This window comes from Dermacentor andersoni, chromosome 1 (assembly GCF_023375885.2).
Source record: "Dermacentor andersoni chromosome 1, qqDerAnde1_hic_scaffold, whole genome shotgun sequence".
In the NCBI taxonomy this organism is placed as follows: domain Eukaryota; kingdom Metazoa; phylum Arthropoda; class Arachnida; order Ixodida; family Ixodidae; genus Dermacentor; species Dermacentor andersoni.
In genome coordinates this window covers 167454867-167467233 of record NC_092814.1, presented here as the reverse complement: position 1 = coordinate 167467233, position 12367 = coordinate 167454867, and positions in this window count along the sequence as shown.

The following is a 12367-nucleotide window of genomic DNA, read 5'->3' as shown; positions in this document are numbered from 1 at the left end:
GTAGAGTAATAGGAGAAAAAGGCGTCGAATCAGAAATAATTATTTTTCTTTCGTTCGGTCCAATCATGCACAATCAGTGTGCACACATCAGATGAGTGTTTTCGCGGTTTTCGTGACGTCGCGTGGGAGGCAGGCGAAATGAAGGTGGCACTAAATATTTTTGACCAATCGTGGAGGGCTGATTGCAGAATTGGAATAGAAAAGTTTGGAACAGCTTTACGTTATAGCGCTGTTTTTTCTTTTATTTTTCTTTTTTGTCAATTCTACGTCTTTCTTAGCATCAGCCTCTTGCGATTTGTCTAAATGTTTTCGCGCTGCGTCCACTGCGCCTGTCTGTCACGCCACGTCACAATACCACGAAAACTCACCACGTCAAAGTGAGGTGTCGGCATTAAAGATGCATTAATATGCCGAACAAAACTATTTTCTTTTTCTAAATAGCCAGAGACTGCCCCATTCTAAAAGGTATAGAAGATGTATTCCCAGCTATCACTCTGGCACTGGCTACTCGGAGCAGCCTGGGAGAATCGACTTATTTGCGTGTCATAAAACGCGTGTCATAAAATGCGTGTATAACGCTGTGGAGCCCATTCGTCCCGTTTGCGACAACGCTCTACAAACTATTATTCGCTGAAGTTCCGTTTTAGCGACATTTTTAACCTACCGTTGCACGCCGCCACGATTTTCGACCAGACACCGCAAGCTAAGTAAAGGGAAGTGGACGAATCGCAGACACCGGCACCATCCTCATCCGGTTATCTACTTTCAATGCGCTAGCTTAGCCAAGCTTAGTGCCTCCGAAACCCTCCACGTTTGCCTGCTTCTTGCCTCTTGTCAGCCAAACAGATCAGAAAAACCTGGCAAGGTAGGCAATGCTATTCGCTTTAAGAGCAAAGTGATCTGTAAACAAGAAGAGCGTGTGATTGGGCGGTTCAAACAACACTACGGGTCACCGCCCGATGCTTGCGTCGGTGGTTACGCAAATTTCACGGTAGAAGATTGGAATAAAATCAGACTGCAGTAGTTTTACGCTATAGGACCCATGCACTGGGATTTTTGAAAAAAAAAAAAAAAAAAGACGGGCGCAACTGATATCGGCTGACAGTTGCCAAGAATAGTTTTGTCTCCACCTTCTTGTGATGCGCACACGTGGGCTATGCTCTTTTTTTTTTTTTTTTTTCAGGAAAGCTGCCATGCTCAATCACGATATTGCAAATGTGGGAGAAAGGTGTACATAAAATATCAGAGCACGCTTTTACTGGTGTCACTATTATTTCGTAGTAAGCACTTGCACAAGCGTCTTTCAAAGTTTTGATGAAACTTTCTACTTCACCTGGTGGGTGACAAAAATAGACCTAATTTCTTTCCGATAAGTGTTACTTTTTTATTGCCATTGCTGGTTATATTTTACTTTTAAAGAAGATAAAAAATGACTGTTGAATTTGTCTGTCAGAATTGCGCTAGAATAGGTGATTCCACCAATTCTCAATACTTCGCATACATCATTGTGTTTTTGCGCTATAAGATACGAAAAGGCAAGATATTCTTTTTCTTTTATTGTTTGAACTTCCATTAAACTTTTGTACGTAAAATACGCCGCACATCCTTTATTTAAATCATAGTTTAGCATGTTTCTAATTTTTGATATACAGAAAGCATTCCAATGTCTCTCTTAACTGCATTTGTCTGAAAAACCGTATCGCGATTCTTTATCCTGTCTAGAAAGTCCTTTGTGATGCAGTTTTCTCAAAATTTTGTATACTTTTGCGTTACATTTTCAAAATGCCACCTCATTCTATCCGTGCGGCTCGTTAAGAAATAAGTTGTACGCAATATTCGGGTTTTTTGCGTTGCAGACATTATTCTAGTAATTTTAAGCCTACTAGGGAAATATCGTCTCGATGCTTTTTCCAGGCTGTAATTGGCAATAAAAGAGTACATGCATGTGGTCACCTTTTCCTGTCGTGAAGACAGCTGTACACGCATTATCACTTAAGGAGTTCCTCTATCTCTCTCTATCTCTCTCTCTGTAAAGCAGAAGTCTATGAATGTGTCATTATCAAATTTTACATGAATTGGTGGAGTGATGATGGAATCATACGAAAGTCTTTTCTACGTATTAACTGCAACGCCTCCTGCACGACAACTGCCGTGACACAAGGATTCTCACTGATGATTATTAAGCTGCCCTGTATCAGACCAATCACTCGACCGAACATCCGTAAAACCTAGAACATCAAACGCGTGCCGTAACGCTACCAAGTAAGAGGCAACTTCATTGCATTTGTTCCGTAAACTACGTGTACAGAAAAAAAAAGCATTGTCCTGTTTGTATGTTGTGCATGGCGCTCTTGAATGAGACAGTCTCGAGGTAACGGTAATTCAAAGGTGGTCCGTAGACAGAGACCATAAATGTGCGGCGGTATGCCCAATGAGATACTGCCTTTACAACATGTTCGTTCATTCGTATTTTGTCCTTATTTGAATGGCACGGTCACCCTGAATTTTCCTAACTAAGAATTTTGCCATTCCTCTGCCACACATATTATCACGCCTTTTCAGCAGCCTGCGCTTTAGTCAACCGCAACAGTTTCCTATTTTGGGCAGGTTGTCAAAGAAGCGAGTGCCAGGATGCTTACTTCCCAAGAGTGCTTCCTGCTATGACCACTGCTCCTTCATTGAGCGCAACATGAATCCTACTAGAACAAGAGGGATTTTATTGCTTTTAGAAGATAATCAGCGTACTGCGTCAACAGCTTCTGACGTCAGTTGAGCCAAGTTGAGTGTCCTGGCTACAAAAATGACTTTGCCTAAAATGTGTTCACCCTCATGCTGCTCTGGTATATCCATTTCTACATCTTGTAACCGGCTGTACTGATCAAGTTAGTGAGTTCGTTTTTTTTTAGTTCCTTCCCTTCCTGTTGTTTTATCGACTCTTGTCCGAAGTTCAGCAACTTCCTCTGACTGCGCAGTGACCGCGTCATCAGTGTATGATATATTGAGGATAAGAAAGGTAATGCTATATGGATACATTGAACAGTCTCTTTCATGACTATCAGATCATCAATTTTATTCAGGAGTGGAAGCAGCAAAGGCTATTCTCTTATTCATGACGCCTATCTTTACCGTGATGTGAGCGTCTTCATCGGGTTTAGTTTATACGCATTTTTGTGACTGCCCCTGAACTCCGAAGCTTTGCCTGCAGAGCATAGGCCACGTTTATGCGATGTCCGGTTTTATTTTTAGTGCTGTCTCTATCACTCTCGAGCAGTTCCAGAACAGCTGATATCAACCGAATATTTCGTGACGGCTTTGTGACACGATAAACAGATTTCAGTTTTGTGCGACAGGGTGTCTCTTGGAAAATCAGTGCTACAAGAAAAGACGCAGCAGCAACAACAGCAGCACACAGAAAATAACGTAGGCCATAGCGGCCAAAATATAGGAAATACGCAGACCAACCTGCGAACGCACAAGGCGAAGAGTTATTTCAGTCGTTCCATCCGCCACTGCTTCTGCGTGCAATGAGGTAGCCAAGTCCATCGTTGGCTTCTTATATTTTTGCAGCGGGTCCACGTGGATTCGACGATGGCATGCAGACAAGTCTATATATTCATGCCGTAAATGTGCAAGGCGAAGGGTCATTTCAATCGTTCCATCCACCGCTGTGGCTGCGTACGTTCAAGGCTATCATTCAAGAAACACGCTTCCGAAAAAATTATATTTTGCTTTGTTCTTATTGCGTTTCAGAACGTCATACATGAGTAGGCTTATGCAACGTTAAATATTTCTTCCCTTTCTCGCGTTCTCCGGTTCCTGGTGATACAAAAATTCCCACCAGTTCGCGATACGACCTTCATCTCCGTACCACCGACCCAGCCATATACAGTCAGAGCAGCGCATTGTTCAGTAGTGTTATTCTTATTTTCCTTCCGCGTCTTCCTTTCTTTTCTATTTCGCCTCTCCTGCTGCACCTTCTCCGTTTATCTAACGCTATGGCTCGAGCGCGTGTTCCACGCCTTGCTGAGCACGACCTGTCTGCGAGTGACGTTACAATGCGCAAACAGCGTTACACGGTACTTCGAAATGCAGTTAAGATTACTACAGGCGAAAAAACGGAGAGACACGACTTCTGCGACCAGCTTGTTATACCTCTTTGTGAAGCACATTGCTGTATAACGCCAGTCAGGTTCGGCAACCCACTACTGTGCGCGCTGGGCATCGCCAAACTTACGCCAAATACAAGGGACGAATCTTGAAAACGCTGCTACACAGCTCCGCGGAAGCGACAATGTGTCATGAACAGGGAACGCTCACTTTTTGATACAACTGGGTGGAAAAAAATATTGCTTCCTGATTTAGTCATCATTCCACTAAATCAGATGTAATCTCTTTTTTCTTTTATTCTCGAAACCAAAAGTGACTCCTACTGTACAGATGAATCGAAGAGAACCTGTATCTTCTTTCCTGTTTTGTCTAAGAACGGAGCACTTGCTTTTATACATCAACTTTGAGGACGCTGACTGACTGCCGCCGACTAACCGAAGCAAAAGGATGCGGAACTATATCAGTAACATTTCGTCCTAAGATTGAGTAGATTTCAGATAAAAAAGCATCTTGCAGATGTCAACAAGAAGCGAATATATATTCTGACAACCTTACGTTTCCAGTAATGTTGAGCGTTCCTTCGTCCTCCTCACCCCCTAATGTAGACGCACTACTCAACAAAATATTGGTCGTCTGCACTTTATTAAGCTTTCCTGCGATAATTAATGAAATACTCGTACTTAAGCCGAATAAATTTTCTGCGCACGGGCAAACAAAATAGGAAAGTTCTGTGCCGAGAGAATGACGTTTTTCTATTGAATAAATGTTTGTGGTCGTTTTCCCTCCCTATCGCCTTGAGGAGAAAGCAATGATCTCTTAACGAAAAAGTGACAAAAGGAAACCGTCGTTAGTACGCGCGAAGTCCTCCTCTGCAATCATCATTTCTTCTCAGTCGTTTGTAATCTCTCGTTGCTGGATTGACCCCCATTGCACAACGTAATAATGGTTGCCTCGGAGCTGATCGGGCCACCGAGACCAGCAAGTTGTTCGCCGTCTCTACGTAAGTCGATGTCGTAATGATCAACTCGCCCTAGCCCTAGCACTGATGGCTTACCAATTGAGCAGCACTCTGGGCGCACCAAATCCTCTTTAGCGCCTTGCAGTGTCAGAGTTTGCTGCTGGAATGAACGCAGTGACAGACTGCGCTGTTGGGCATCTATTCGGAGGGCGGTCGTGTCGATAAAATATTGTGCATCAGTTTCAGCCCCATAAGAACTGCAGGTAATCACACTGCCCCCTTACACCTACAAATTCACATCTGACACATCCCGTCCCCTCAAGTGCAAAGTTTCAATGGCATTGGTTTCCTCCTTTTTTATTATCAACTGCTATTACCTCTCACTGTTGCCGACATACCTCGAAATCTATGGAGTCACTAACAACCAGAACGCGATTACACGGCATCGAATCTTATCCTATGAAAGAAATTACAAGGAAAACAAAGGGAACACTTTGGGCTTGCGGTTCTTTATTATTGCGCTTAAGCATGCGTAAATAAATCTAAGTAACTCGTTTAGCGCAGAGTGCGCAATCCCCGATGCTTAACTAAAAGAACCGCGAACCGATGTAGTTAGATATTGGTACGGCATCCAAAGCTCCTGTCACACACCATAAAGGGCTGACGTTGCTTTCGTTAACGCTACTCGCTCTGCATACCTATCTTTATTTGAGACTAATGTTACTGAAGTGGGATATGGCTTTTAAAGTAAAGCACCCGCAAATACCGCCATAGAGATGCTCCTGCTCTCGCGTAAATGATGACCAACGTACTTACCGCATTTGTACGATTCTACCACGCCCCCCATTGTAACGCGCAGTTATATTACCGCTGGAATATAAAATAAAATCATCCACCTTAGTCCTCTCTTCTGCACGTTAATCAACTTTGATCCACCTTTTTCTAATTTTTACCAACCTTAATCCCCATGAATCCACGTTAATCCACCTTAGTCGACTTTAGTCCACCTTAATCCACCTGATGAATATTTACAATTAGTATTAGGGTTATAATTATATTCGAGTGCTGATTGCCCTGCTATCGTTTGCTAACGAAGCTTTCCCTCAAGTCTAAATATTTTAAGGCAGTTTGTCGTGTGCGTATCATGGCTACGCACGCTTATATCGCATTCCGTTTCTCTACCACGGGTGCGCTTTAAAACCACGGCGCTGCAGTTTTTTTTGCTTTTCTCTTCTTTCTTCTTCTCCGCCCTTAAACTGGCTCTCTTCACTGTACTACACGCAGAGACAAAGAAACAGCGCGCGCATGCGATCCCATAGATGAGATGAATATATATATATATATATATATATATATAGAGAGAGAGAGAGAAAACTATCAGTCATAGCTCTCGTAGTATAGCCCTCTGGGCCGTTTCCTTTTTTTTCCGAAAGTAGTCCTATTAGGGTTATTATAATTACACGAAGGTATTTCGCCCTCATCAGCAGCAGTCCTTGGTATAGTTATTCTGGCGGCTAGCTTCCCACGCTATGCGTGCCGCCATCGCACCTGGTTAAGCTTTTCCTAGACGCTAGAGTTAGGCTTTGTCCGCGCAACCTTGAGCGATCGGAAAGCGCGTTTCCCCCTCTTGGCCGGCGGAGAAGGGAAGCTTCGTTCCGGCCGCGAAGCTCTCCACATCTCTTTAAGGTGCCTTGGGGATGTCTCGTGCCGAAGATGCCCTCTCGGTGAGCGCATATTTCACCCCTCATCTTTTAAGAGGTTCAATACATACAAGCATTTGCCTAGCAAACCAGATTTTTTTTTTTTTCAAGGGAATTTTCCACGTCTCAGTAATTTCTCTCGTCGTATTCGAGTGCTGATTGCCGTGTTATAGTTTGTTAACGAAGCTTTCCCTCAAGTCTAAATATTTTAAGGCAGTTTTCCTAGCCTCTAAAGCCGCTCGAGTTGGCTCTTCTCCTTGAGCGGCCATTTTTCCTAGAAAGTACGCCTTCCAACTACTCCGCCCTTAAACTGGCTCTCACAACTACTACACGCAGAGACAAAGCAACAGCGCGCGCATTAGATCCCATAGATGAGATAAATATTTACAATTAGTATTAGGGTTATAATTATATTCGAGTGCTGATTGCCGTGCTATCGTTTGCTAACGAAGCTTTCCCTCAAGTCTAAATATATTAAGGCAGTTTGTCGTGTGCGTATCATGGCTACGCACGCTTATATCGCATTCCGTTTCTCTACCACGGGTGCGCTTTAAAACCACGGCGCTGCAGTTTTTGCTTTTCTCTTCTTTCTTCTTCTCCGCCCTTAAACTGGCTCTCTCAACTACTACACGCAGAGACAAAGCAACAGCGCGCGCATTAGATCCCATAGATGAGATGAATATTTACAATTAGTATTAGGGTTATAATTATATTCGAGTGCTGATTGCCGTGCTATCGTTTGCTAACGAAGCTTTCCCTCAAGTCTAAATATATTAAGGCAGTTTGTCGTGTGCGTATCATGGCTACGCACGCTTATATCGCATTCCGTTTCTCTACCACGGGTGCGCTTTAAAACCACGGCGCTGCAGTTTTTGCTTTTCTCTTCTTTCTTCTTCTCCGCCCTTAAACTGGCTCTCTCAACTACTACACGCAGAGACAAAGCAACAGCGCGCGCATTAGATCCCATAGATGAGATGAATATTTACAATTAGTATTAGGGTTATAATTATATTCGAGTGCTGATTGCCGTGCTATCGTTTGCTAACGAAGCTTTCCCTCAAGTCTAAATATATTAAGGCAGTTTGTCGTGTGCGTATCATGGCTACGCACGCTTATATCGCATTCCGTTTCTCTACCACGGGTGCGCTTTAAAACCACGGCGCTGCAGTTTTTGCTTTTCTCTTCTTTCTTCTTCTCCGCCCTTAAACTGGCTCTCTCAACTACTACACGCAGAGACAAAGCAACAGCGCGCGCATTAGATCCCATAGATGAGATGAATATTTACAATTAGTATTAGGGTTATAATTATATTCGAGTGCTGATTGCCCTGCTATCGTTTGCTAACGAAGCTTTCCCTCAAGTCTAAATATTTTAAGGCAGTTTGTCGTGTGCGTATCATGGCTACGCACGCTTATATCGCATTCCGTTTCTCTACCACGGGTGCGCTTTAAAACCACGGCGCTGCAGTTTTTGCTTTTCTCTTCTTTCTTCTTCTCCGCCCTTAAACTGGCTCTCTTCACTGTACTACACGCAGAGACAAAGAAACAGCGCGCGCATGCGATCCCATAGATGAGATGAATATATATATATATATATATATATATATATAGAGAGAGAGAGAAAACTATCAGTCATAGCTCTCGTAGTATAGCCCTCTGGGCCGTTTCCTTTTTTTTCCGAAAGTAGTCCTATTAGGGTTATTATATTTACACGAAGGTATTTCGCCCTCATCAGCAGCAGTCCTTGGTATAGTTATTCTGGCGGCTAGCTTCCCACGCTATGCGTGCCGCCATCGCACCTGGTTAAGCTTTTCCTAGACGCTAGAGTTAGGCTTTGTCCGCGCAACCTTGAGCGATCGGAAAGCGCGTTTCCCCCTCTTGGCCGGCGGAGAAGGGAAGCTTCGTTCCGGCCGCGAAGCTCTCCACATCTCTGTAAGGTGCCTTGGGGATGTCTCGTGCCGAAGATGCCCTCTCGGTGAGCGCATATTTCACCCCTCATCTTTTAAGAGGTTCAATACATACAAGCATTTGCCTAGCAAACCAGATTTTTTTTTTTTCAAGGGAATTTTCCACGTCTCAGTAATTTCTCTCGTCGTATTCGAGTGCTGATTGCCGTGTTATAGTTTGTTAACGAAGCTTTCCCTCAAGTCTAAATATTTTAAGGCAGTTTTCCTAGCCTCTAAAGCCGCTCGAGTTGGCTCTTCTCCTTGAGCGGCCATTTTTCCTAGAAAGTATGCCTTCCAACTACTCCGCCCTTAAACTGGCTCTCACAACTACTACACGCAGAGACAAAGCAACAGCGCGCGCATTAGATCCCATAGATGAGATAAATATTTACAATTAGTATTAGGGTTATAATTATATTCGAGTGCTGATTGCCGTGCTATCGTTTGCTAACGAAGCTTTCCCTCAAGTCTAAATATATTAAGGCAGTTTGTCGTGTGCGTATCATGGCTACGCACGCTTATATCGCATTCCGTTTCTCTACCACGGGTGCGCTTTAAAACCACGGCGCTGCAGTTTTTGCTTTTCTCTTCTTTCTTCTTCTCCGCCCTTAAACTGGCTCTCTCAACTACTACACGCAGAGACAAAGCAACAGCGCGCGCATTAGATCCCATAGATGAGATGAATATTTACAATTAGTATTAGGGTTATAATTATATTCGAGTGCTGATTGCCGTGCTATCGTTTGCTAACGAAGCTTTCCCTCAAGTCTAAATATATTAAGGCAGTTTGTCGTGTGCGTATCATGGCTACGCACGCTTATATCGCATTCCGTTTCTCTACCACGGGTGCGCTTTAAAACCACGGCGCTGCAGTTTTTGCTTTTCTCTTCTTTCTTCTTCTCCGCCCTTAAACTGGCTCTCTCAACTACTACACGCAGAGACAAAGCAACAGCGCGCGCATTAGATCCCATAGATGAGATGAATATTTACAATTAGTATTAGGGTTATAATTATATTCGAGTGCTGATTGCCGTGCTATCGTTTGCTAACGAAGCTTTCCCTCAAGTCTAAATATATTAAGGCAGTTTGTCGTGTGCGTATCATGGCTACGCACGCTTATATCGCATTCCGTTTCTCTACCACGGGTGCGCTTTAAAACCACGGCGCTGCAGTTTTTGCTTTTCTCTTCTTTCTTCTTCTCCGCCCTTAAACTGGCTCTCTCAACTACTACACGCAGAGACAAAGCAACAGCGCGCGCATTAGATCCCATAGATGAGATGAATATTTACAATTAGTATTAGGGTTATAATTATATTCGAGTGCTGATTGCCGTGCTATCGTTTGCTAACGAAGCTTTCCCTCAAGTCTAAATATATTAAGGCAGTTTGTCGTGTGCGTATCATGGCTACGCACGCTTATATCGCATTCCGTTTCTCTACCACGGGTGCGCTTTAAAACCACGGCGCTGCAGTTTTTGCTTTTCTCTTCTTTCTTCTTCTCCGCCCTTAAACTGGCTCTCTCAACTACTACACGCAGAGACAAAGCAACAGCGCGCGCATTAGATCCCATAGATGAGATGAATATTTACAATTAGTATTAGGGTTATAATTATATTCGAGTGCTGATTGACCTGCTATCGTTTGCTAACGAAGCTTTCCCTCAAGTCTAAATATTTTAAGGCAGTTTGTCGTGTGCGTATCATGGCTACGCACGCTTATATCGCATTCCGTTTCTCTACCACGGGTGCGCTTTAAAACCACGGCGCTGCAGTTTTTTGCTTTTCTCTTCTTTCTTCTTCTCCGCCCTTAAACTGGCTCTCTTCACTGTACTACACGCAGAGACAAAGAAACAGCGCGCGCATGCGATCCCATAGATGAGATGAATATATATATATATATATATATATATAGAGAGAGAGAGAGAAAACTATCAGTCATAGCTCTCGTAGTATAGCCCTCTGGGCCGTTTCCTTTTTTTTCCGAAAGTAGTCCTATTAGGGTTATTATAATTACACGAAGGTATTTCGCCCTCATCAGCAGCAGTCCTTGGTATAGTTATTCTGGCGGCTAGCTTCCCACGCTATGCGTGCCGCCATCGCACCTGGTTAAGCTTTTCCTAGACGCTAGAGTTAGGCTTTGTCCGCGCAACCTTGAGCGATCGGAAAGCGCGTTTCCCCCTCTTGGCCGGCGGAGAAGGGAAGCTTCGTTCCGGCCGCGAAGCTCTCCACATCTCTGTAAGGTGCCTTGGGGATGTCTCGTGCCGAAGATGCCCTCTCGGTGAGCGCATATTTCACCCCTCATCTTTTAAGAGGTTCAATACATACAAGCATTTGCCTAGCAAACCAGATTTTTTTTTTTTCAAGGGAATTTTCCACGTCTCAGTAATTTCTCTCGTCGTATTCGAGTGCTGATTGCCGTGTTATAGTTTGTTAACGAAGCTTTCCCTCAAGTCTAAATATTTTAAGGCAGTTTTCCTAGCCTCTAAAGCCGCTCGAGTTGGCTCTTCTCCTTGAGCGGCCATTTTTCCTAGAAAGTATGCCTTCCAACTACTCCGCCCTTAAACTGGCTCTCACAACTACTACACGCAGAGACAAAGCAACAGCGCGCGCATTAGATCCCATAGATGAGATAAATATTTACAATTAGTATTAGGGTTATAATTATATTCGAGTGCTGATTGCCGTGCTATCGTTTGCTAACGAAGCTTTCCCTCAAGTCTAAATATATTAAGGCAGTTTGTCGTGTGCGTATCATGGCTACGCACGCTTATATCGCATTCCGTTTCTCTACCACGGGTGCGCTTTAAAACCACGGCGCTGCAGTTTTTGCTTTTCTCTTCTTTCTTCTTCTCCGCCCTTAAACTGGCTCTCTCAACTACTACACGCAGAGACAAAGCAACAGCGCGCGCATTAGATCCCATAGATGAGATGAATATTTACAATTAGTATTAGGGTTATAATTATATTCGAGTGCTGATTGCCGTGCTATCGTTTGCTAACGAAGCTTTCCCTCAAGTCTAAATATATTAAGGCAGTTTGTCGTGTGCGTATCATGCCTACGCACGCTTATATCGCATTCCGTTTCTCTACCACGGGTGCGCTTTAAAACCACGGCGCTGCAGTTTTTGCTTTTCTCTTCTTTCTTCTTCTCCGCCCTTAAACTGGCTCTCTCAACTACTACACGCAGAGACAAAGCAACAGCGCGCGCATTAGATCCCATAGATGAGATGAATATTTACAATTAGTATTAGGGTTATAATTATATTCGAGTGCTGATTGCCGTGCTATCGTTTGCTAACGAAGCTTTCCCTCAAGTCTAAATATATTAAGGCAGTTTGTCGTGTGCGTATCATGGCTACGCACGCTTATATCGCATTCCGTTTCTCTACCACGGGTGCGCTTTAAAACCACGGCGCTGCAGTTTTTGCTTTTCTCTTCTTTCTTCTTCTCCGCCCTTAAACTGGCTCTCTCAACTACTACACGCAGAGACAAAGCAACAGCGCGCGCATTAGATCCCATAGATGAGATGAATATTTACAATTAGTATTAGGGTTATAATTATATTCGAGTGCTGATTGCCGTGCTATCGTTTGCTAACGAAGCTTTCCCTCAAGTCTAAATATATTAAGGCAGTTTGTCGTGTGCGTATCATGGCTACG